At 45.3% G+C, this 27,764-nt stretch overlaps 1 protein-coding gene across 1 annotated transcript in view; it reads right to left on the reverse strand.

Moving 5' to 3' along the window:
- The window catches only part of INSC (INSC spindle orientation adaptor protein), a 120,271-nt gene extending 92,757 nt beyond the window's left edge, over positions 1-27,514 (reverse strand). The window contains exon 1 of the mRNA XM_044270772.1: positions 27,348-27,514. The gene's annotated coding sequence lies outside the window, so the exon portion shown is untranslated. The remainder of the gene's footprint in view (positions 1-27,347) is intronic.
- Between the last annotated feature and the right edge of the window lie 250 nt (positions 27,515-27,764).

Consider the following 27,764-nt stretch of genomic DNA (forward strand, 5'->3'; position numbering starts at 1 on the left):
CATATCCATATATCTATCCATCTATCTAATATCTCTCTCTCTCTCATATCCATATCTCTAGAAGAGAACTATAAGGACACTTCTCGGGTCGCTGCCAATCCAATTAAAACTTTAATCAAAACCAAAAAAGTATAACGCGTTTCGCCACTGGACCATTGGCTTCTTCAGATATAGACATGAGGGTGTATATATATATATATACGGGCACAAAGGCGTTAATGGCACTGTGGAGGGGAACGCCCCCCAGATCTGTTCTTTTACATTCACTGTGGCCTCCGCGGTCCGGGACCGTACAGAGGGAGCAGCAGCCGTTCTCCAGACCACACGTGGGACCTTAGATCTGGTGAGCGCTTATTCTACATCGGATGGTTTCACTATGGAGCGTTGTTTTTTTCTCATATCCGTCCGTCCGTCTGTCTTGCAGGTGTGACCTTACGGTGATACATTTGGTTTGGGGATCAGGTTACATTGTATCCACATTCCTGCACTTCCGTAAACTATCGGGGATCACATGACACGCCCTTCAGATTTTCCTGGACTTCATAGGAGAATCCTCTCGTGTGATCCACGTTTTCTAGCACCACGGACCCGTCACATTTCGCTGCAGATCAGTCCATTAGTGAAGCGTGCTAGCCACGAGCCCCCGACTCCATTCCCTTCTATCTGCTGCAGCTTATTTCTACCCTTCATCTACAGACCCAATAATACACAATGATGAGAGGAGGTAAGAGCGTTCCCCTCATTGACCCCGCGCTCTGCATGCATTCATAGAGGCGGCTGCGGCGCTAATGTAAGAGGGCCGGATCCTCAGCCGACAAGAGGGCGATCACCTGCCTATTATTCTCCAGGCGACATTTACATTTTATTCACCACGAGAACCCTAGAATGTAGAATATGGCAGCGAGTGATGACGTCCACACGAGAGCGCGAATGCGGACTGACCCAGTGCCCCCGACACTATATATACTCCTGTACACACAGGGTCGCCGCCTTCCAAATGGGGCCCGATACCTGACTGCTAATGAGCAAACATCGCAAAAACGAGAGACGATGAGACGCTCTGCGGCCGAGGAGCAGCTGTGAAAAAGTGTTTTGTTTCATTCACTTTCCTACAAATATAGAAAACTGTGCGAAGAAAAGTGGAGGAATCACCCGAAACAGCCCCTCAGGTCTCAGCTTCCATTGTCTGACCCAGGCCTATAATCTGATTGGCTGCCATCAAGGACGTCGGCACGTCCAAGGGGCGTCGTCGGCACGTCCAAGGGGGTCGTCGGCACGTCCAAGGGGGGTCGTCGGCACGTCCAAGGGGCGTCGTCGGCACGTCCAAGGGGGGTCGTCGGCACGTCCAAGGGGGGTCGTCGGCACGTCCAAGGGGGGTCGTCGGCACGTCCAAGGGGGATCGTCGGCACGTCCAAGGGGCGTCGTCGGCACGTCCAAGGGGCGTCGTCGGCACGTCCAAGGGGCGTCGTCGGCACGTCCAAGGGGGTCGTCGGCACGTCCAAGGGGGGTCGTCGGCACGTCCAAGGGGCGTCGTCGGCACCTCCAAGGGGGGTCGTCGGCACGTCCAAGGGGGGTCGTCGGCACGTCCAAGGGGGGTCGTCGGCACGTCCAAGGGGGGTCGTCGGCACGTCCAAGGGGCGTCGTCGGCACGTCCAAGGGGCGTCGTCGGCACGTCCAAGAGGGGTCGTCAGCACGTCCAAGGGGGGTCGTCGGCACGTCCAAGGGGGTCGTCGGCACGTCCAAGGGGATCGTCGGCACGTCCAAGGGGCGTCGTCGGCACGTCCAAGAGGGGTCGTCGGCACGTCCAAGGGGGGTCGTCGGCACGTCCAAGGGGCGTCGTCGGCACGTCCAAGAGGGGTCGTCGGCACGTCCAAGGGGGGTCGTCGGCACGTCCAAGGGGATCGTCGGCACGTCCAAGGGCGCCGTCGGCACGTCCAAGGGCGCCGTCGGCAAGTCCACAGGCGCCGTCGGCAGGTCGCACTTATCCAGATTTCTGTCAACAAAGCGTCTTCACTGGAGAGGGGCGTCGTTCTGCAACTTTTTAATAGTCATTGTACTGTAATTTTTCAGGATTCTCAATACCTCTGCACCTGTCAATGAGTAGAAAAATTGTTGCTGACATCCAGGGACTGAAAATCCCCTCTTAATCCTGCGGCTACAGGTTTTTACAATGTATCAGTGCAGAGAGAATTGTCTAAACCGATACAGTGTAACAAACCCACAGCTGTGTGATCAGGACCAGTCAGTCTCTAAATAAAACAAGACTGTTTCCACTCACTGACAGCAAGCACAGATGTGGAAGATGGTGAGGCTCTGAAGCACAAAATCTATTTGGAAGTTATAGAACTTTTCTGTCTACAATAATGACTACTCCCTGTAAATTTTAATTTCTGTCTCTAGATATGAAGCTGCGTCCTACGACATGGGGGGCCCTTCCTGGATGATGGTGCCAGTCACCCCGTCTGTCCTCCGGATTACATGGAAATAAAGCGAGAGTAACCTGCACATGGTGGAGGACTCTAGAAAAATCATGTGTTATGCTCTAGACACATCTAGAGCTGTATTCAAAATTCTGCCAGCTTCCCCTTATCACAGTGCAGTGCATTGCCGGAGCACCTATCTGACTGCACAGAGTTTAAAACTCCTAATCTGTTACCAAGGACTAACAACAGAATTGTGACTGCGGCTCTGGATGTGACTGGAGGATGAGGAATGATGTAGCTGCCATTACTCAGTGAGTCATTAGATCATGTTCACATGCAGCGCCTCAGCCATTGGCTATGTAATAGGCAATTCGCTTGCAGATTTGGTCATAAACAACGTACAGCAGGATAAAGAAGGAATAAAAGATCTCCGCACACCCACAAATCTGCACCGATTATTGCTGAAACCATTATGCTCATTCTGCAGAAAATCCTTTAAATGTGAACATGCCTGTATAGATGTGGAGACAAGTGGACAACAAGGACACGGGACAGGAAAAGTATTGACGCCCATCAGGTGAGAATTCCACATATGGCAAAGAATTCCAGGATCAATGACTGAATCAAGAGAAATCAGAAAGATCTTCTAGCAGAAGCGTCAGTCGGCCGAGCGGAGGAGAATCGGACCGGTATACATGATGATACATGATAGCACAGGTGATCTCCCGAATCCCTCAGTCCGGGATTCGTGGTGATCTCCAGGCCCCGCTTCCTGCTCTTACGTCTTTCATACAAGGTTTGGGTGGCTGATCCCATAAATAACAGGATCTGGACAGACCAGAAAAACCTGCAGGATCTAGAGAGAGACAAAGAATACCACTGAAGGGTCTAGAGAGACAAAAAAATACTGCAGGATCTAGAGAGAGACAAAAAGAATGCAGGATCTAGAGAGAGACAAGAAAACCACTGAAGGATCTAGAGCAGGGGTGCACAACCTGCGGCCCGGGGGCCACATGCGGCCCTTGATACCATTCTGTGCGGCCCCCAACTATCTGGTGACATACATATATGTCTATGTCTTGTGGCTGCTCACATGTATTTTTCATGTATTCTTCCATTAGATGAGAGTCCTGGAAGTGTAACCAGACATTACTGTATGTTCAATATGCCATAAATGCTGTGTTTTAGTTGGCAATATCCCTTTAAATTTTATTTTCGGCCCTTGTCAGGTTCAGTCTGGCGATGTGGCCCCCAACCAGAAAACGTTGTGCACCCCTGATCTAGAGAGACAAAAAAGAAAACCTTGCCGGATCTATAGAGACCAAAAAAAAACAACTGCAGGATCAAGAGAGAGACAAAAAAAAACTGCAGGATCTAGAGAGACAAGAAAACCATTGAAGGATCTAGAGAGACAAGAAAACCACTGAAGGATCTAGAGAGACAAAAAAGAAAACCTTGCCGGATCTATAGAGACCAAAAAAAAACAACTGCAGGATCAAGAGAGAGACAAAAAAAAACTGCAGGATCTAGAGAGACAAGAAAACCATTGAAGGATCTAGAGAGACAAGAAAACCACTGAAGGATCTAGAGAGACAAAAAAGAAAACCTTGCCGGATCTATAGAGACCAAAAAAAAACAACTGCAGGATCAAGAGAGAGACAAAAAAAACTGCAGGATCTAGAGAGACAAGAAAACCATTGAAGGATCTAGAGAGACAAGAAAACCACTGAAGGATCTAGAGAGACAAAAAAGAAAACCTTGCCGGATCTATAGAGACCAAAAAAAAAACCTGCAGGATCGAGAGAGAGACAAAAAAAAAAAACTGCAGGATCAGAGAGAGACAAAAAAAAACCTGCAGGATCTATAGAGACAAGAAAACCACAGAAGGATCTAAAGAGGCTACAACCTGAAAGATCTAGAGAGATCAACAAAAGGGTCTAGAAAGCATTAAGAAAAAAAAACTTACAGGATCTAAAGGAGGTAAAAAACCTGTAGGATCAAAGACAAAAAAACGCCCCTGGACAACCTACAGTATCTCTAGATGTAATGTACCTGCAGGATCTAGAAAGATAAGGAACCTGAGGGACCTAGAGAGATAATAAACCTGCAATATCTAGAGAGATGAGGAATCCGTGGACCCTCCAGAGAAAATTAATTTGAGATCTATAGGATCTAGAGAGAAAAAACCTGCAGGGAAGAGGAACCTGGTTGCCCCCTCATCACACTAAAGCTGAAGAGGTAGGGTATACCTAATCACTCTGCCCGATCATAGGGAGAACTGTGCAGCCATAGAGTTACAGCTGCTATAATATAATCAGCGCAGGAGCAACAGCCTGGACTACGCTGGAGCCTGGGGAGATAGGTGATCGCTGGACCCCAGGTATACAGCACTAACCCTTCAACTGCCACCCACCAGGGATCCTTACACTAACCTTTCACTACCCTATACCACCAGCTATACTGAGATTAATCCCTTCACAGTCCAAGACCACCAGGGATGCATACCATACCCACTTCACTCCACTAGACCTGGATAATACTATCGGCTCTGTAAATCTGTCTGCTTTAAGGCTCATGCACACAAAGGTATGTATTTTGCGATCCGCAAAACACGGATCTGTCCGCAAAAAAAAAAAACGGACGTCATCCGTGTGATGTCCGCGTTACATGTTTTTTTATTATATCTATTGTAACAATGCCTATCTTTGCCCGCAAAATGGACAAGAATAGGACATGTTATATTTTTGGGCGGAACGAACTTGCAGACATATGGATACGGAATGCACATGGAGTCATTTCCGTTTTTATTGAAATAAATGTTTTCACATATGGGCCGCAAAAAAATGAAAAGGACACGGACAAAAAATACATTTGTGTGCATGAGCCCTTATGTTATCTTAGATGGAGAGTAGTGCCCTGGGGCAGGGGTACTTTGAAGTCTAGACATTTGTGGACATTTGCCTACTGTCCCTACACAAAGTCATAATACTGTGTAACTGCATTTTATATGTATGTTGTTATATATATCCTGTCCGTTTGCATTGTAATTGTGGAAAGGGTTAATGAATACCGAGAGACTTTTGGGACTTTGAATGAGAAGGTGGTAATTTTCCACAGCTGCCATAGAGTTTAAAGAAGAGCATGTTTTGGAGGGAAAAACCCAGACTTGTTTACCACCAAAACCAGACAGTCTGACCTTTAGAGTATCTGGTTTGGCTCTGTTGTTATGTCTGGAAACTTGTCTTTGTCTGTTTGAGTGTCACTGAAGCTCTAATGTAAGTCTATGACAGACAGGAGTAGTAACTTTGTATCTGTTTGTGCTGAGTTTCTCCGCTACACCCCTCCCACTAGAAGGTTCTAGTCTAAATAGAAATGGTATATAAGGAGATTAATCAGAGCCCCTAGTGTGCTGCAGTTAGGGACCAGGGCTTAGAGAGGGAGACTTATGCCAGTTACCATGAGTGACCAGAAGAAGACGCTGAGATGGGGACGCTGAGCCACAGACCATGGGTCACCAGCCTTGTGACCAAGGAGCCACCCGGACTACTGAGCTACAGACCGTGGTCCTCCAGCCTTTGGCCGGGGTACCAGGCTTCTGAGAGAGGGGGACAGCTAGCTCAGGCCTTTCCTCAGCATCAAACCCTTCTTCTGCCAGGGAGGAGACTGGAGAAGCCAGCCCTATGCCTCGTCTCAGGGAGGAGACTGGAGAAGCCAGCCCTGTGCCTCGTCTCAGGGAGGAGACTGGAGAAGCCAGCCCTGTGCCTCGTCTCAGGGAGGAGACTGGAGAAGCCAGCCCTGTGCCTCGTCTCAGGGAGGAGACTGGAGAAGCCAGCCCTGTGCCCTATGCCTCGTCTCAGGGGGGAGACTGGAGAAGCCAGCCCTATGCCTGGTTCTAGGGAGGAGACTGGAGAAGCCGGCCCATTGCCTCGTCTCAGGGGGGAGACTGCAGAAGCCAGCCCTATGCCTCGCCTGTATTGTTTTGCACCTGAATTCCACCAGTAAAGAAGCCCCCTGATTACTGCAGACCCCGACTCTCTGGACTTATTTCCCATTTGGGTGCACAACACCTTACCATCCCTCCCGGAGAGCTGCAACAAGTGGTGACCCCTCAACAGTGTCCGGGGGACTCAGCGAAGTGTTGGAGGCACCCCCAAATTCAGCAATTGCAGGAGCAGCAAACTGCCAAACTCACAAAAGCAAAGGGAGACCACTGACAGCGGCGGATCGGAAAGTTGCATTGGGTTGTGTCCGGCCGGCAGGAACGCAGGAGGGTGAGGGGGGTCCTCGCTGAACTTCTGTATTAGGACCCATGTGTCGTCAGCCATGTCCCTGAAACCGTGTCTGCTGGTGTGGCGGAGCTCAGGGATCCTCATCAGAGGCTGGCAGCACTGCTGGGACATGTAGTACGTCTCCTGATCACTGTCAGCAGTGACCGCAAGTCATCTGAACAGACCTCAACAGGATGTAATAATACGATCACATGACCCAGTGTTAATAATACGGATGTATGGCGCAGGTCTTACCGCTGGACGGGCAGCGCGCTCAGTAAGTCTGTGTCCATCCTCCCCTGCGCTCGGCATCTACTGGGACCATCGGACTGGAAAGAAAGGACAAGACACAAAGTTTATTCAAGAACAGAAAGTGGAATCCACACCGAGACCCCTCCAAGTTATAGAGTGGGGGGGGGGGGCTCTGTCTTATATTACATGACTCCTACCTCCGCTGCACTTCTGCAGTCAGGGGGCGGCCGAGCCTCCCAGTCCAGGGAAGAACATCCCCTAAACAGCCTGGACTCCAGACTGACACATTGTAACAAACTATTAGAGCAGGACAGACATTGTAACAAATCCCCAGCTAGAAGTAGTATTAGGCTAGGATGTATTTCAGCACCTGGATGCAAACAAGAATACTCCTATTCGCAGACAGCAAGCAGATCTATTTAAAATAGTGACAGAATGAACTACAAAGCTAATTAGAAAGTCTCTTACGCTATGATGGGATTGAGTGCACCGGCCCTTTAAGGATCTGTGCGCTCTGGGTTTGCCCATAGGTTTGCTGATGTGGCCCCCTCTACGAGAACATTGCCCAAGAAAAAGAGGGCGACATTCACTGCGGACGATGAGCCCTTAAAGGGACGTTAGGTCTTATTCTTGTTCTATAAATTGTCCAATATACCTTCTGTAGCCATTCCTCGTGGTTTTCAAGAACTCTGCTTGCTGTCATTCATGATGAATTAACCCAGGGGATAAAGTCTGTTCTGGACATGTGATGGACACACACATGTCGGGCATAAACCAGGAGGTTCAGGATGAACAGAGCTATACGGGGACTATAGGAGGTCAGGGAGTTGCGATCTATGGTGGCCCCCCGACACTCTTGTTGTGGATGCTCAGTCGCCGCTCCCAGGACAAATGTTCTTCTTTTCATTCACAATAATTGCACTTAACGGTTTGAGGAGACAAACAATCCGCGAAGCCGCTGCCAGAGACGGCAGATGGTGAACCCTGCGCACAGGAGCTGACACTCTAAACAGCCTGATGAATAATTCACAGCCCCTAGGAGCTGCGAGCAGCAGAAAACCTTTTAGATTAATGGAAAGTTCCCGTCCGCGTAGTCCGCGTTCCTTTAATGAGCCGCCCAGAAGCTTTTGTGGTCAGACTCCGGGTGAAAGGGAAACTGGCGAAGCGGCTCCAGCGATGGAGGCCAAGACGGTAGCAGCTGCAGCTCGCCTCAGAAGGGGGCGCCGGCGGAGTGCACACAAGATGAGAGGTAGAAATGGCGCAACGACCGGCTGAACGGTACTGTGCAGCTGATGCATTTCCGTACGTCTGCGGAGCGCGGTCACCATTTTGGCGCACGTCTGCTGCAAAAAAAGACCTGTCATATAGAGCAACAGGTAATTCCTCCAGGGAGGATGAGGGGTGTGATACTTAACCCTTAAAGGGCCAGTAAATAAAACGTCATCACTGTAAACTGAAATACGTGCTACTTCCCAATAGACTTGTTTCACTTCCTCACAATCTTCAAGATCTCTGCTTGCTGTCAGCAAATGGGATTTACATCTGAGACTGAAACCCCACCCTGACCTATTCCTGCTCCAGCAGCTGATGTTACAATGTATCAGCGCAGACAGTCCTCCGTTCTATCAGGCAGCGGTCACAGGGACGCACAGAATACCGCGCAGAATTCTCAACAACCACACGGCAATCCGCTGCTATGACCCCGCCGCAGTACAACGCGCAGACGCGTGTCTGATGATTCACATCTTCCTACCATCGTGTAGGTGTAGCTGAAGGCTAGAGCTGCACGGCCGCCATGTTCAGGCTCACCTCGTCGTTATTAGAAGTCGCCAAGCGTTATAACCGCGACTTTTTCTGTCCACTACTCATCTTTTGATTTTTCCCATTGACTTGAATGATATAAATCTACAGATGCAACATCCCAGAAGCCGCACTAAAACTGCTACATGTGACCGTACCCTGGAAGACGAACGCTGCCATCTACACGTCAGCGCAAAAAAAGGAAACAAAGTAACATGAAGCAAGAAAAATGTACTGGTATGACGGCGGCGGCGGCAGGCGTACGGTACGGCACCGGAGGGTAGACAGGCAGACAGTGGCAAGATGGTGCACCATCCGCAAGGCCAGATCTACTCGTCTTCCTCAGCCGGAGGAGCGTGACAATCCTCCTCACTACAGGCTTGGGTCATTTTGACAAATGTGATGTTTTGGACACAACTTGGTCTGTTTGGGTGTCACCAAATACCCTGCGGCACTGAAAACACTCTCCGAGATGAGACTGGAGGCTGGGCAAGAAAGATAGAGAGTGCGCTGTGCCAGTTCGGACAACTGTTCCAGTCTGACTGCCCAGGAATCCATGGGGTCAGGCCAGGAGGGTAGGTAGGCCTGAACCCTGGCGTCTGCTCGCCATGAGCTGCGTACACAGTGTTTCCTGGTAATATCGTAACGTTGTCCTCCCTTTCCGGCAGAGGAAAACATTCCCCCCATTTTGCTTTGGTAGCGAGGGTCTAGAAGCATGGCTGTCCAGTAATCATCGATACGCCTGTCACTGTGGAAGCAAGCAAGTCTACAGGTCGCCATTGTGGCCAGCGTGCCCAAGGAGCCACTTCTTTCTAGCTCTGCCCCCCAACTGAGACGATTGGGTGTCATGGCCGATGTCACCATCATCATCCTCCTCCTCCAGTGGCAGCTCCTGATCCTCCTCCTCCAGTGGCAGCTCCTGATCCTCCTCCTCCAGTGGCAGCTCCTGATCCTCCTCCTCCATGGGAGTTTATCCTTGTGTGTCCCCCAACAGCTACAAGGTGAACAGCAAGATGCATTAGCTCTTCTTCCACCATCGTCCCCTGCTGCATGAGCGCCAGCAGCTAAAATAAATATGAGAGGGATGACATCGTTCATGCCGCAGTTGACCCTGCTGACAAACTTTGCAACCTTTTTGAAGGGCTTCAGCACCCGAGAGGCATCTTGGATGAGCTGCCACTGCCTGACCACCGTGAGGGGACGACAACCAGCAGGATGTTTGCTGCTTGATGTACAGTACAGACCAAAAGTTTGGACACACCTTCTCATTCAAAGAGATTTCTTTATTTTCATGACTATGAAAATTGTAGATTCACACTGAAGGCATCAAACTATGAATTAACACATGTGGAATTATATACATAACAAAAAAAGTGTGAAACAACTGAAAATAGGTCATATTCTAGGTTCTTCAAAGTAGCCACCTTTTGCTTTGATTACTGCTTTGCACACTCTTGGCATTCTCTTGATGAGCTTCAAGAGGTAGTCACCTGAAATGGTCTTCACTTCACAGGTGTGCCCTGTCAGGTGTAATAAGTGGGATTTCTTGCCTTTTATAAATGGGGTTGGGACCATCAATTGCGTTGTGGAGAAGTCAGGTGGAGACACAGCTGATAGTCCTACTGAATAGACTGTTAGAATTTGTATTATGGCAAGAAAAAAGCAGCTAAGTAAAGAAAAACGAGTGGCCATCATTACTTTAAGAAATGAAGGTCAGTCAGTCCGAAAAATTGGGAAAATTTTGAAGGTAAGGGCAATTTCACCATGAAGGAGAGTGATGGGGTGCTGCGCCAGATTACCTGGCCTCCACAGTCACCGGACCTGAACCCAATCGAGATGGTTTGGGGTGAGCTGGACCGCAGAGTGAAGGCAAAAGGGCCAACAAGTGCTAAGCATCTCTGGGAACTCCTTCAAGACTGTTGGAAGACCATTTCAGGTGACTACCTCTTGAAGCTCATCAAGAGAATGCCAAGAGTGTGCAAAGCAGTAATCAAAGCAAAAGGTGGCTACTTTGAAGAACCTAGAATATGACATATTCTCAGTTGTTTCACACTTGTTTGTTATGTATATAATTCCACATGTGTTAATTCATAGTTTTGATGCCTTCATAGTCATGAACATAAAGAAAACTCTTTGAATGAGAAGGTGTGTCCAAACTTCTGGTCTGTACTGTACTTTAGCAAATGTTCGCAGAGGTGCCTACTGGTTCTCCGGCTGACCAGCTCCATCACAGCGTGGCAACGCTTGACTTGATACATGTAATAGGAAAGAGGTGTAGTGCGAGTGATGGTGTGCCCTGCTGCTGTTGTGGAGGGGAGTGTGCCCATGGTGGAGGAGACCGATGACTGGGTGAGGGAGCCACACGGACACAATGGTAGAGGTGTCAATAGGATCTGGCCATGGTGCTGCCCCGCCGCCACCAACAACACTGACCCAGTGGGCCGTGAAAGACGTGTACTGTCCCCGCCTGTAAGAGCTGCTCCAGGTTTCCACAGTGGTGTGAACCTTGCTGCATGGTGACAATTGCAAGGAGAGACCCATGTTCTCCATCACGGGAGAGTACAAGGCAGGGACGGTATTTTGGGCAAAATAATGCAGGCTAGGAATCTTCCACAGAGGCTGAGCGCACGCCATCAGCCCCTAACGGCAGCAGAAACCACGGAGTGGTATAAAAATGTCAGTGTTAGCATAGAATGCTTTTGCTATAATGCAATGCGTTTAATAACACAGATAAACAAAAGAAAAATGTGCGATTGTTCTTTTGGGTTTTCATTAGCCGTTTCTAGAATATATAAGAGATCACTGTGTGTAATGAATCTATGAGAGATCACTGTGTATAATGAATCCATAGACTATATAAGAGATCACTGTGTGTAATGAATCTATGAGAGATCAATCTGCGTATAATGAATCTATAGAATATATAGAAGATCACTGTGTATAATGAATCCATAGAATATGAGCGATCTCTGTGTCTAATGAATCTATAGACTATATGAGATCTCACTGTGTATAATGAATCTATGAGAGATCACTGTGTGCATAATGGATCTATAGAATATATGAGAGATCACTGTGTATAATGAATCTATAGAATATGAGAGATCACTGCGTATAATGGATCTATAGAATATATAGGAGATCACTCTGTGTATGATCAATCTCTAGAATATATGAGAGATCACTGTGTATAATAAATCTATAGGATATATACGAGATTTCACTGTATATAATGAATCTATGAGAGATCACTGTGTGTATGATCAATCTCTAGAATAGATGAGATCACTCTGTGTATGATCAATCTCTAGAATATATGAGAGATCACTGTGTATAATAAATCTATAGGATATATACGAGATTTCACTGTATATAATGAATCTATGAGAGATCACTGTGTGTATGATCAATCTCTAGAATAGATGAGATCACTCTGTGTATAATGTATCTATAGAATATATGAGAGATCACTGTGTATAATGAATCTATAGAATATATGAGAGATCTCTGTGTGTATAATAAATCTATAGAACCAGAGGGAAGGAAAGACCCGAAATCTGCAGGTTGCGCCCAACATTCCCGCTGCTCCAGATCCACAGCCGTGTTGGTCTGGATGCAGATTACTTTCATGTTACATTTGCTGAACATTTGTCTGTTTTTCAGATTTTTTCAAATAAAAACTTTTTTTTCTACTGAAAAATTTAACTAAGTTTTACAATGTGATTTATCAGGATGTGAGGACCCCCTCCTCCTTCAGGAGGTTGGAGTTGGACTCCCCCAATCAGGAGGCTGGGGTCAGAACCCCCCGCCCCCCCATCGGGAAGCTGGGATCGAACCCCCTCAGGGTCGGACCTCCCCCTCCCCAATCAGGAAGCTGGGGTCGGACCCCCTCCTTTGGGAGGCTGTGGTTGGACACCCCCATACTGTACAGAATTGTCTTACCGCCTCTAATGCTTCATAAACCAAGACGTTTGCTGGTAAACTCTGCGATAGCTGCGCTCGGGGGACATTCTCAAAACCGCAAAATGCTTAGCATCGCCTCTCTGTATCCTGTCCCTGATCCTCCACCGGGGGCGCAATAATTAGTCAACACCCGGCTAATGACAGGAAACAGAGAGAAGGGGAGATCTACCAACTATGCATAAATATATCAGGGGGCAGAACAGAGATAACGCCCATCATCTACTTATCCCCAGGACTGTGACGAGGGGACATCCTCTGCGTCTGCAGGAAAGAAGGTTTGTACACAAACATAGAAGAGGATTCTTTACTGTAACAGCAGTGAGACTATGGACTCTTTACCGTAACAGCAGTGAGACTATGGACTCTTTACCGTAACAGCAGTGAGACTATGGACTCTATACCGTAAGAGCAGTGAGACTATGGACTCTTTACTGTAAGAGCAGTGAGACTATGGACTCTTTACTGTAAGAGCAGTGAGACTATGGACTCTTTACTGTAAGAGCAGTGAGACTATGGACTCTTTACTGTAAGAGCAGTGAGACTATGGACTCTATACTGGAAGAGCAGTGAGACTATGGACTCTTTACTGTAAGAGCAGTGAGACTATGGACTCTTTACTGTAAGAGCAGTGAGACTATGGACTCTATACTGTAAGAGCAGTGAGACTATGGACTCTGTACTGTAAGAGCAGTGAGACTATGGACTCTTTACTGTAAGAGCAGTGAGACTATGGACTCTATACTGTAAGAGCAGTGAGACTATGGACTCTTTACTGTAAGAGCAGTGAGACTATGGACTCTTTACTGTAAGAGCAGTGAGACTATGGACTCTTTACTGTAAGAGCAGTGAGACTATGGACTCTTTACTGTAAGAGCAGTGAGACTATGGACTCTTTACCGTAAGAGCAGTGAGACTATGGACTCTTTACCGTAACAGCAGTGAGACTATGGACTCTTTACCGTAAGAGCGGTGAGACTATGGACTCTTTACCGTAAGAGCAGTGAGACTATGGACTCTTTACTGTAAGGGCAGTGAGACTGTGGACTCTATACTGTAAGAGCAGTGAGACTATGGACTCTATACTGTAAGAGCAGTGAGACTATGGACTCTATACTGTAAGAGCGGTGAGACTATGGACTCTATACTGTAAGAGCAGTGAGACTATGGACTCTATACTGTAAGAGCAGTGAGACTATGGACTCTATACTGTAAGAGCAGTGAGACTATGGACTCTATACTGTAAGAGCAGTGAGACTATGGACTCTATACTGTAAGAGCAGTGAGACTATGGACTCTATACTGTAAGAGCAGTGAGACTATGGACTCTATACTGTAAGAGCAGTGAGACTATGGACTCTATACTGTAAGAGCAGTGAGACTATGGACTCTTTACTGTAAGAGCAGTGAGACTATGGACTCTATACTGTAAGAGCAGTGAGACTATGGACTCTTTACAGTAAGAGCAGTGAGACTATGGACTCTTTACTGTAAGAGCAGTCAGACTATGGACTCTTTACTGTAAGAGCAGTGAGACTATGGACTCTTTACTGTAAGAGCAGTCAGACTATGGACTCTTTACGGTAAGAGCAGTGAGACTATGGACTCTTTACTTTTAGAGCAGTGAGACTATGGACTCTATACTGTAAGAGCAGTGAGACTGTGGACTCTTTACTGTAAGAGCAGTGAGACTATGGACTCTTTACTGTAAGAGCAGTGAGACTATGGGCTCTTTACTGTAAGAGCAGTGAGACTATGGACTCTTTACTGTAAGAGCAGTGAGACTATGGACTCTTTACTGTAAGAGCAGTGAGACTATGGACTCTATACTGTAAGAGCAGTGAGACTATGGACTCTTTACTGTAAGAGCAGTGAGACTATGGACTCTGTACTGTAAGAGCAGTGAGACTATGGACTCTATACTGTAAGAGCAGTGAGACTATGGACTCTATACTGTAAGAGCAGTGAGACTATGGACTCTTACTGTAAGAGCAGTGAGACTATGGACTCTATACTGTAAGAGCAGTGAGACTATGGACTCTTTACTGTAAGAGCAGTGAGACTATGGACTCTTTACTGTAAGAGCAGTGAGACTATGGACTCTATACTGTAAGAGCAGTGAGACTATGGACTCTTTACTGTAAGAGCAGTGAGACTATGGACTCTTTACTGTAAGAGCAGTGAGACTATGGACTATATACTGTAAGAGCAGTGAGACTATGGACTATTTACTGTAAGAGCAGTGAGACTATGGACTCTATACTGTAAGAGCAGTGAGACTATGGACTCTTTACTGTAAGATCAGTGAGACTATGGACTCTTTACTGTAAGAGCAGTGAGACTATGGACTCTATACTGTAAGAGCAGTGAGACTATGGGCTCTATACTGTAAGAGCAGTGAGACTATGGACTCTATACTGTAAGAGCAGTGAGACTATGGACTCTTTACTGTAAGAGCAGTGAGACTATAGACTCTGTACTGTAAGAGCAGCGAGACTATGGACTCTTTACTGTAAGAGCAGTGAGACTATGGACTCTTTACTGTAAGAGCAGTGAGACTATGGACTCTATACTGTAAGAGCAGTGAGACTATGGACTCTGTACTGTAAGAGCAGTGAGACTATGGACTCTATATTGTGAGAGCAGTGAGACTATGGACTCTTTACGGTAAGAGCAGTGAGACTATGGACTCTTTACGGCAGGGGTGCACAACGTTTCCTGGTTGGGGGCCATATTGCCCGACTGAACCAATGAGGAGGGCCGAAATTAAATTTTAAAGGTGTATTAACAACTGAAATATTGTACTTATGGCACATTGAACACACATTATATACCATTTGTGTCTAGTTACACTTCCAGGACTCCCATCTAATGGGAGAAATACATGAAAAATACATGTGAGCAGCCACAAGACATAGGCATACATGTCTGTTACCAGATAGTTGGGGGCCGCACAGAATGGTATCAAGGGCCGCATGTGGCCCCCGGGCCGCAGGTTGTGCACCCCTGCTTTACGGTAAGAGCAGTGAGACTATGGACTCTTTACTGTAAGAGCAGTGAGACTATGGACTCTATACTGTAAGAGCAGTGAGACTATGGACTCTTTACGGTAAGAGCAGTGAGACTATAGACTCTTTACTGTAAGAGCAGTGAGACTATGGACTCTTTGCCTGAGGAGGTGGTGATGGCGAGTTCAGTAAAAGAGTTGAAGAGGGGCCTGGATGTCTTTCCGGAGTGTAATAATATTACAGGCTATTATGATCCAGGGAGTTATTCTGATTGGAGTTGGAAAGGAATTTTTTCCCCGTAAAGTGCGGAAAATTGGCTTCTACCTCACAGTTTGTTTGTTTTTTTCTTCTGGATCCATTTGCAGTATAACAGGCTGAACTGGATGGACAGGGGCTTTTTTCAGCCTTATAAACTATGTATATAGTCACCTATAATATAACATGTCCTAATATAATGAATAGAATTCTGCAGACGCCTATACATGAAACCAATGGCGGCAGGAAAGCGAGCGATCCACCGGCCATGGCGGGGCGCCAGATGTCAGGCACACAAAGATGGAGGATGTGGACTTGCCCGATCCTTTATATAGTGATATAGATGACTGCAGATTATCACTGACATTACGCTTTTTCTGTGGATCCGCGGATCTTCGCGCTTCTGCGTGTCACTCACAGATAATTGCTGGAAAGTTCCAGACATTTATTGGGTCACAAAATCCAATTCTATAATTGTCCCTAAGTGACTGCGCCCTCCATCCCCGCGTCTGATGAGTCAGTAGTCCGTGCCCCGCAAAACATTAAACCAGAACTTCCTCACATCCATTTGGCAAATAATTCTCTTCTGCTCAGAACGGTAAACGGCAGCAATTTACAGGAAATGATTTAATTACAGAGAAGAAAGTGCAAAAACTGTGCAGCACAGACGTAGAGGTACACAGAGCGCCGCCGCGAGAGCAGCCGCACCCTCCCCGACCGGAGCAGCGCAGGACACCAAACTAAAGCCGGAACTGCTCCCAACACTCTGCAAAGAAAACTGCAACCAGACAGCACAGAAAAACCGCACACGTGGGGAGAGCGGTCACAATGGTGCCGAGGAAAAGTAGCTTCGTTTTCATTTGCACAAGTTTTGATAAATCTCCTCCTACAAATAATATGAGAGCAGTAAAAGGGTCCATTCACACGTCCGTTGTTTCTTTCCTGATCTGTTCCGTTTTTTGCGGAACAGATCTGGACCCATTCATTTTCAATGGGTCCTGAAAAAAAACGGACAGCACAATGTCAGATTTTTTTTCAGGACCCATTGAAAATGAATGGGTACAGATCTGGTCCAGATCTGTTCCGCAAAAAACGAAACAGATCAGGAAAGAAACAACGGACGTGTGAATGGACCCTTATAGTAGTTATATTCTTGTACATAGGAGCAGTATTATAGTAGTTATATTCTTGTACATAGGAGCAGTATTATAGTAGTTATATTCTTGTACATAGGAGGCAGTATTATAGTAGTTATATTCCTGTACATAGGAGCAGTATTATAGTAGTTATATTCTTGTACATAGGAGCAGTATTATAGTAGGTATATTCTTGTACATAGGAGGCAGTATTATAGCAGTTATATTCTTGTACATAGGAGCAGTATTATAGTAGTTATATTCTTGTACATAGGAGCAGTATTATAGTAGTTATATTCTTATACATAGGAGCAGTATTATAGTAGTTATATTCTTGTACATAGGAGGCAGTATTATAGTAGTTTTATTCTTGTACATAGGAGCAGTATTATAGTAGTTATATTCTTATACATAGGAGCAGTATTATAGTAGTTATATTCCTGTACATAGTAGGCAGTATTATAGTAGTTATATTCTTGTACATAGGAGCAGTATTATAGTAGTTATATTCTTGTACATAGGAGGCAGTATTATAGTAGTTATATTCTTGTACATAGTAGCAGTATTATAGTAGTTATATTCTTGTACATAGGAGGCAGTATTATAGTAGATATATTCTTGTACATAGGAGGCAGTATTATAGTAGTTATATTCTTGTACATAGTAGCAGTATTATAGTAGTTATATTCTTGTACATAGGAGGCAGTATTATAGTAGATATATTCTTGTACATAGGAGCAGTATTATAGTAGTTATATTCCTGTACATAGGAGGCAGTATTATAGTAGTTGTATCCTTGTACATAGGAGGCAGTATTATAGTAGTTATAGTCTTGTACATAGGAGCAGTATTATAGTAGTTATATTCTTGTACATAGGAGGCAGTATTATAGTAGTTGTATTCTTGTACATAGGAGCAGTATTATAGTAGTTATATTCTTGTACATAGGAGCAGTATTATAGTAGTTATATTCTTGTACATAGGAGCAGTATTATAGTAGTTATATTCTTGTACATAGGAGCAGTATTATAGTAGTAATATTCTCGTACATAGGAGGCAGTATTATAGTAGTTATATTCTTGTACATAGGAGCAGTATTATAGTAGTTATATTCTTGTACATAGGAGGCGGTATTATAGTAGTTATATTCCTGTACATAGGAGCAGTATTATAGTAGTTATATTCCTGTACATAGGAGCAGTATTATAGTAGTTATATTCTTGTACATAGGGAGCAGTATTATAGTAGTTATATTCTTGTACATAGGAGCAGTATTATAGTAGTTATATTCTTGTACATAGGAGCAGTATTATAGTAGTTATATTCTTGTACATAGGAGGCAGTATTATAGTAGTTATATCCTTGTACATAGGAGGCAGTATTATAGTAGTTATATCCTTGTACATAGGAGCAGTATTATAGTAGTTATATTCTTGTACATAGGACCAGTATTATAGTAGTTATATTCCTGTACATAGGAGCAGTATTATAGTAGTTATATTCTTGTACATAGGAGCAGTATTATAGTAGTTATATTCCTGTACATAGGAGCAGTATTATAGTAGTTATATTCTTGTACATAGGAGGCGGTATTATAGTAGTTATATTCCTGTACATAGGAGCAGTATTATAGTAGTTATATTCTTGTACATAGGAGCAGTATTATAGTAATTATATTCTTGTACATAGGAGCAGTATTATAGTAGTTATATTCTTGTACATAGGAGCAGTATTATAGTAGTTATATTCTTGTACATAGGAGCAGTATTATAGTAGTTATATTCTTGTACTTAGGAGCAGTATTATAGTAGTTATATTCTTGTACATAGGAGCAGTATTATAGTAGTTATATTCTTGTACATAGGAGCAGTATTATAGTAGTTATATTCTTGTACATAGGAGCAGTATTATAGTAGTTATATTCTTGTACATAGGAGGCAGTATTATAGTAGTTATATTCTTGTACATAGGAGGCAGTATTATAGTAGTTATATTCTTGTACATAGGAGCAGTATTATAGTAGTTATATTCCTGTACATAGGAGCAGTATTATATTATTCTTAGATTTAATCGCCTTCTGAGTGTTTGTCATATGAGCTTGCACTTCAGTTCGCGTTACCCTGGGCTCTGTGTATCGCATGGTAGTATATCATTGTCTTTTTATGGGCACACAGCTTTCTTTGTTCTCTGCTCCTGATCTATTACAGTTTCTGATGCAGCCGTATAAGTCAGATATCAGCTGATGGATGGGAATATTTCTCCGATTTCTTCTTCCTGTAATTTGGACCCTTTGACGTTGTTGATGGGGAATCGTCATCCAAAATATAATGCAGAGAATCAGTTCACTGAAGCAGAGTTACTTTAATAATGATTTTGACTTCGGGGACAATGTAATCCAGTATAAAGAGTCAGTACAATATCCAGCAAACCAACTGGAAAGATGCAGAGGGATGAGACAAGTTCTTTATCCAGGAATTTATAGAAATCACCAAAACTTGAAGCGAGACATAAAAGAGCGGTGACTGGTGGAGATGTGGTTCAGCCAGGGCCAAGGTATCGTACAGAATGAAGAGATCGGTGAAGACCAGCTACACAACATGCACCAATGCTATCCTGGTGGACGGCGGTTACAGATCTTGCACCAGTGCTTGGTCGTCTGCTTCCAGCTCCTTTCATTGGAGGAGGCCTCATCTCCATGGAGTTAGGAAGCAAAATTCGGGAGATAGTAGAGGTCTAATGTGCTCCTGAAAGTAGAGATGCAGGTTGGATTCGGACCCATTCATTTCAATGGGGCTGCAAAAGATGCATCTGTCCGCATCCGTATGACCCATTTTGCAGAAAAGATGATGCAGTTCTAAAAGAGGGCACGACTTAGGGATCCACAAAACGCGGAGCGCACACGGCTGGCGTCCATGTTTTGTAGATCCACAATTTGTGAACTGCTAATAACAGCTTCGGCCGTGTGCCCGCGGAGCAGGACGTTACTTGAGATCTTCTATTTTTTCCTCTCTGTGAATTAAAACTGAGCCTCAGCTCCAGGAGAACGATGCATCATGGGAGATAATATCTCATTGTGATGGAAATGGCGCAGCACAAGCAGACAGCAGTAACCAGCGCATGCGCACTGCATATCTCGCAGTCGGCAGAGCACTGCGCATGCCCGGCGGTGATGAGCGAAGGCACGGGATTGGGGCTACAGGGAAAATGATGTCACAGACACAGGGCCAGCCGGGGACACTGAGGGCAGGAGCTAGGCGCGAGTAGGCAGGGGGTCCGGGCACTTGCAGCAAACACTCCGCCCCCGGGCGCTTGCGGCAGCTCATTAGCATATCGTAAAAACTACTTTTTTGGCGATTTGGAGGATCTGAAAAACGAAACACAGGTAACATCTGTGTCATGTCTTTGTGTCCCACTGAACGAAGCAATTAGTTTAAAACCAGTCAGGTTGGTGACAAACCCCCTTTAAACCTCCTCTGCCATGACATATGGCTAACACCAGGACGATGATGACATCACTCCGGTTTATGAACCAGTATGATGTCATTCAATGAAGTCATCACAGTGCAGCGGAGCCGGAGGACTTGCATCGGATTCCGTGGCCCCGTCTGCCTGTGCGGGCCCTTCACACACAGAGCCCCATCGTCTCCCACCAAAGACAGGAAATCCATAAAACTGCAAACAACCAATAATGAAAGGATCCCAAAAATACAGACTAAGGGCTCGTTCACACGACTGTTGGTGTCCAGCTCCCGTTTTGCGGACCGCGTTTGCAAATCAGCAATACACGGGCACCGTGTTCCGTTGTCATTCTGCATCACGGATGCGGATCCAATTCATTTCAATGGGTCTGAAAATCCGGAGATGCGGAACAGAAGCACGGAACAGAACACTACGGAGTGCTTCCTGGGGTTCCGTTCCGTGCCTCCGCACCGCAGAAAGATAGAACATGCTCTATCTTTTTGTAGAACGGAGGGATCGCGGACCCATTCAAGTGAAGGGGTCTGCGATCCCCATGCCCCTGCCCCACGGAAAGTGCCTGTGCATTGCAGACCGCTATCTGCGGTTCACAGCACGGGGCACCAACGGTCGTGTGAATGAGCCCTAAAAGCTGAGTGTATATATGCAGTAAATAACATTTCCTTTATACCAGCCATACAGGGGCATAGCTAAAGGCTCATGGGCCCTGGTGCAAGAGTTTAGCCTGGGCCCCCCATCCCTCATTGCTTTGTGGCCAGGGGCAGGGGAGCACATTGCCTTCCTGCTGCCTGAGGCAAAAAAATTACTGCACCCCCCACCATGCCAAATTCTTGACCTAACCCCTTCCCTCCATCCAGAGGTGTAACTTGACCTGCATGCACCTTCTATAAAACAGGTGTCTTCTCATGTGGTACAAGGGTCTTTGGGGCCCCTCAGGCTCCTGGGCCCGGTAGCGACTGCTACCTCTGCACCCCCTATAGCTACGCCCCTGCAGCCATACATATATATTATATACAGGAGATGCCCAGGTTATACCAGCAGGGTCCATATCACTATATACAAGAAGATGTATAACTTATACCAGCTGTACATATATAATTATATACAGGAGATGCCCAGGTTATACCAGCTGTACATATATAATAATATACAGGAGATGCCCAGGTTATACCAGCTGTACATATATAATTATATACAGGACATGCCCAGGTTATACCGGCTGTACGTATATATTATATACAGGAGAGGCCCAGGTTATACCAGCTGTACATATATAATTATATACAGGAGATACCCAGGTTATACCAGCTGTACATATATAATTATATACAGGAGATGCCCAGGTTATACCAGCTGTACATATATAATTATATACAGGAGATGCCCAGGTTATACCAGCTGTACATATATAATTATATACAGGAGATGCCCAGGTTATACCAGCTGTACATATATAATTATATACAGGAGATGCCCAGGTTATACCAGCTGTACATATATAATTATATACAGGAGATGCCCAGGTTATACCAGCTGTACATATATAATTATATACAGGAGATGCCCAGGTTATACCAGCTGTACATATATAATTATATACAGGAGATGCCCAGGTTATACCAGCTGTACATATATAATTATATACAAGAGATGCCCAGGTTATACCAGCTGTACATATGTAATTATATACAGGAGATACCCAGGTTATACCAGCTGTACATATATAATTATATACAGGAGATGCCCAGGTTATACCAGCTGTACATATATAATTATATACAGGAGATACCCAGGTTATACCAGCTGTACATATATAATTATATACAGGAGATGCCCAGGTTATACCAGCTGTACATATATAATTAGATACAGGAGATGCCCAGGTTATACCAGCTGTACACATATAATTATATACAGGAGATGCCCAGGTTATACCAGCTGTACATATATAATTATATACAGGAGATGCCCAGGTTATACCAGCTGTACACATATAATTATATACAGGAGATGCCCAGGTTATACCAGCTGTACATATATAATTATATACAGGAGATGCCCAGGTTATACCAGCTGTACACATATAATTATATACAGGAGATGCCCAGGTTATACCAGCTGTACATATATAATTATATACAGGAGATGCCCAGGTTATACCAGCTGTACATATATAATTATATACAGGAGATGCCCAGGTTATACCAGCTGTACATATATAATTATATACAGAAGATGCCCAGGTTATACCAGCTGTACATATATTATATACAGGAGATGCCCAGGTTATACCAGCTGTACATATATAATTATATACAAGAGATGCCCAGGTTATACCAGCTGTACATATGTAATTATATACAGGAGATACCCAGGTTATACCAGCTGTACATATATAATTATATACAGGAGATGCCCAGGTTATACCAGCTGTACATATATAATTATATACAGAAGATGCCCAGGTTATACCAGCTGTACATATATAATTATATACAGGAGATGCCCAGGTTATACCAGCTGTACATATATAATTATATACAAGAGATGCCCAGGTTATACCAGCTGTACATATGTAATTATATACAGGAGATACCCAGGTTATACCAGCTGTACATATATAATTATATACAGGAGATGCCCAGGTTATACCAGCTGTACATATATAATTATATACAGGAGATACCCAGGTTATACCAGCTGTACATATATAATTATATACAGGAGATGCCCAGGTTATACCAGCTGTACATATATAATTAGATACAGGAGATGCCCAGGTTATACCAGCTGTACACATATAATTATATACAGGAGATGCCCAGGTTATACCAGCTGTACATATATAATTATATACAGGAGATGCCCAGGTTATACCAGCTGTACACATATAATTATATACAGGAGATGCCCAGGTTATACCAGCTGTACATATATAATTATATACAGGAGATGCCCAGGTTATACCAGCTGTACACATATAATTATATACAGGAGATGCCCAGGTTATACCAGCTGTACATATATAATTATATACAGGAGATGCCCAGGTTATACCAGCTGTACATATATAATTATATACAGGAGATGCCCAGGTTATACCAGCTGTACATATATAATTATATACAGGAGATGCCCAGGTTATACCAGCTGTACACATATAATTATATACAGGAGATGCCCAGGTTATACCGGCTGTACATATATAATTATATACAGGAGATGCCCGGGTTATACCAGCTGTACATATATAATTATATACAGGAGATGCCCAGGTTATACCAGCTGTACATATATAATTATATACAGGAGATGCCCAGGTTATACCAGCTGTACATATATAATTATATACAGGAGATGCCCAGGTTATACCAGCTGTACACATATAATTATATACAGGAGATGCCCAGGTTATACCAGCTGTACATATATATTATATACAGGAGATGCCCAGGTTATACCAGCTGTACATATAATTATATACAGGAGATGCCCAGGTTATACCAGCATGGTCCGCATCCCTCTATTAGTACATCTTGTATACTGTGTTGTGAGGTCACGCTCAGGGATTTCTGGGGTTTTGGTCACACTCACCTGGAGGTCATTTCTGGGGGTACGTGAGGCAGGAGGTGTAACAGATCGGGGCAGTGACATCACCTGTCACTCATTAAACATTCAGGTGTAACAGGAGAGGCTGCTCAGTGCGGCTGCCCCTTACCCTGCTCAGGGGTCTCCTCCCTGGCAGCTGCTCTCAGCTTTTTGGAAATAGTTTCCTTTTCTTTTCCTCCTCTGCAGTTTCTGCTGAGGTTTTGCGCGGTGCGGTCCATCTCACCCACCGACGAGGCCACAGTCAGGTGTGGATCATGAAAGGAGAGTAAAGGCTACGGACGGACACGACTTCTCTTTTTTTTAACCCACTCCTGGTTTTGGCTTCAACAACTGCTTCCTGAAACCTGACCGTGTGTTTATAGCCCGACATGACGGAGCGGCGCTCATGGCTGCCTGTATCTCAGGTGTCCCCCAGTCCTCACCTGTCTGCCAGTAAATCAGTCTTAGATATAAGGAGATCAACTGACCCATGCCAGGGCCCCCAGGTGCTGATCTCTGAGACATGTCAAAATGCCACCAACAAGGCTGTAAATGCTCCGTATGGTGGCACACAGACCACCTGCAGCTCTGCCCGTCTCCACTGGTGTCACGGGGGCGCTGTTTTTTCTTTTGGAGGCTTATATATTGCTGGTGCCCTTTACATTCTCCGCTCTGCGTCTGGAAGATGAGGGGGAACCTGCTCAGGACTGTTCTCTTTGAGGCAACATTTACTAAAGGGACTTGCAACTATTTAGGTGTGAAATTGTCGCAAGTCACCTTTTTTGACCAGCTGTGCAACATAGTCGCATTGCTGAGACAATACATTGTATCGCTTTTATCTTTGGGACATTACATTGTATCGCTTTTGCCTTTCGGCCGATGCATTGTATCGCTTTTCTCTCTAGGACGATGCATTGTTTCGCTTTTCTCTCTGGGACGATGCATTGTATCGCTTTTCTCTCTAGGACGATGCATTGTATCCCTTTTCTCTCTGGGCCGATGCATTGTATCGCTTTTCTCTCTAGGACGATGCATTGTAACCCTTTTCTCTCTGGGCCGATGCATTGTATCCCTTTTCTCTCTGGGACGATGCATTGTATCGCTTTTCTCTCTAGGACGATGCATTGTATCGCTTTTGCGCCGATGCATTGTCTCGCTTTTGCCTTTGGGCCGATGCATTGTATCGCTTTTCTCTCTGGGACGATGCATTGTAACCCTTTTCTCTCTGGGCCGATGCATTGTATCCCTTTTCTCTCTGGGACGATGCATTGTATCGCTTTTCTCTCTAGGACGATGCATTGTATCGCTTTTGCGCCGATGCATTGTCTCGCTTTTGCCTTTGGGACAATGCATTGTATCGCTTTTCTCTCTAGGACGATGCATTGTATCGCTTTTCTCTCTGGGACGATGCATTGTTTCGCTTTTCTCTCTGGGACGATGCATTGTTTCGCTTTTCTCTCTGGGACGATGCATTGTTTCGCTTTTCTCTCTGGGACGATGCATTGTTTCGCTTTTCTCTCTAGGACGATGCATTGTATCCCTTTTCTCTCTGGGACGATGCATTGTATCGCTTTTCTCTCTAGGACGATGCATTGTATCGCTTTTGCGCCGATGCATTGTCTCGCTTTTGCCTTTGGGACAATGCATTGTATCGCTTTTCTCTCTGGGACGATGCATTGTTTCGCTTTTGCCTTTGGGACGATGCATTGTATCGCTTTTCTCTCTAGGACGATGCATTGTAACCCTTTTCTCTCTGGGACGATGCGTTGTTTCGCTTTTCTCTCTGGGACGATGCATTGTATCGCTTTTCTCTCTGGGACGATGCATTGTTTCGCTTTTCTCTCTGGGACGATGCATTGTATCGCTTTTCTCTCTAGGACGATGCATTGTAACCCTTTTCTCTCTGGGACGATGCGTTGTTTCGCTTTTCTCTCTGGGACGATGCATTGTTTCGCTTTTCTCTCTAGGACGATGCATTGTAACCCTTTTCTCTCTGGGACGATGCGTTGTTTCGCTTTTCTCTCTGGGACGATGCATTGTCTCGCTTTTCTCTCTGGGACGATGCATTGTTTCGCTTTTCTCTCTGGGACGATGCATTGTAACCCTTTTCTCTCTGGGACGATGCGTTGTATCCCTTTTCTCTCTGGGACGATGCATTGTTTCGCTTTTCTCTCTGGGACGATGCATTGTATCCCTTTTGCCTTTGGGGCGATGCATTGTCTCACTCGTCTCTCCGGGTCTGTAGAATGCTTCAGTGTTCTGCAGGCCTCTAGAAACCTCGGGCCCTTCACACACAGAGCCCCATTGTCTCCCCACATTCCTCACTCATTGTGGGGATCTTTCTCTCAGTGACAGGGGTCTGGACTTTTTCCCAGGAATTCGGCAGTCCTCTTAAAGAAACTGCGTCACCGCAGGAGAAATGCAGAATATTCCCCCCCAAAAAAAAATCCATGAAGGAATAGAAAGTGAATTTCCTTTATGAAGCGGGTGGAGCTGCACAATAAGATCGTTCTGCAAAGGGATTTACATAATAAATCTGCGCCGCCATATAAAGGAACGTTCTAGAGCGGCCAACACGATGCTCTGATGGTTTAGTAGAACCTCATCGGCCCCTGTGTTGTAGTCGTAGTAAACCCCCTGAAATACAGTTCTATGAAAGCAGTCATTCTTTGCACTTCAATTTGGTAATGCTTCTAAGACCTGTGCTTCCTGTCAGTGAATGGAAACATTCATTGGGGGTCATTTACACACGGGGGTCTTTGTTTCCCCCCTGTGCTAACAGAGGAAGCGTCTAATTGATGACCAGGCTCTGGATTACCTCCACTGATACACTGTACTAAACCCAGGCTGCAAACAAGTATGTTGCCATTCACTGACAGCAAGTGGACAGCTTAGCTGGAAAAGTATTGCACACAGCAGGACAGAAGTTGCAGCTCTCATTACGCGGTGATTGATTCATGCGCAGATTTGCTCGTTACTACAGCGTCCAATCACAGTGCAGCTCTGTTGCTTACAGTCGGCAGCGCGTTCTGTTGCTGATTGTAATTGTGTGTCCGACGGTAATCAGTTCCACAAGTAACACTGTTACACCCGCGCTCAGGTGGAGACATTGTAACAGTCTACAGATACAGGGGGCTCTATAGGATACTGGAAGGAAAGTGAAAGTTGCCAAAAACTCACGTGAGGCTGGCTGGGAACAGTGCGGAGGTCCTGGGCTCCTTAGTGCAGGGAATGACAGCTCCTCGATGGACCCCTCGGCAGCGCAGACTGCAGCTCTTCTGCCAGGGCGGCTGTGCGCACTTTCATGGGGCTGCAGCCCAGAATCTTGATCTATTTTCGTTCTGCTGCTGTTTTCACAGATTTGCGGTGAGGCCCCATTTTCTTGCTCGTCGGTCAAGACTTTGAGGACTGTAATTAGAGACTGAAGGAAATGTGAGCGGAGCTGGAGAAAATAACAGAGCAGCAGAAAGTCTGAGCGCAGGCGGTTTACAAGATCTGAGGAATGAGGCGTCCCCTGGAACAATGGGGGGGCGAACTACAAACCCCAGCATTGTCAGACAGGCCGTGCTCATGTCTGGTCAGATCAGCATGAGATCT

The sequence above is a fragment of the Bufo gargarizans genome, chromosome 10 (assembly GCF_014858855.1).
Source record: "Bufo gargarizans isolate SCDJY-AF-19 chromosome 10, ASM1485885v1, whole genome shotgun sequence".
Taxonomy (NCBI): Eukaryota; Metazoa; Chordata; class Amphibia; order Anura; family Bufonidae; genus Bufo; species Bufo gargarizans.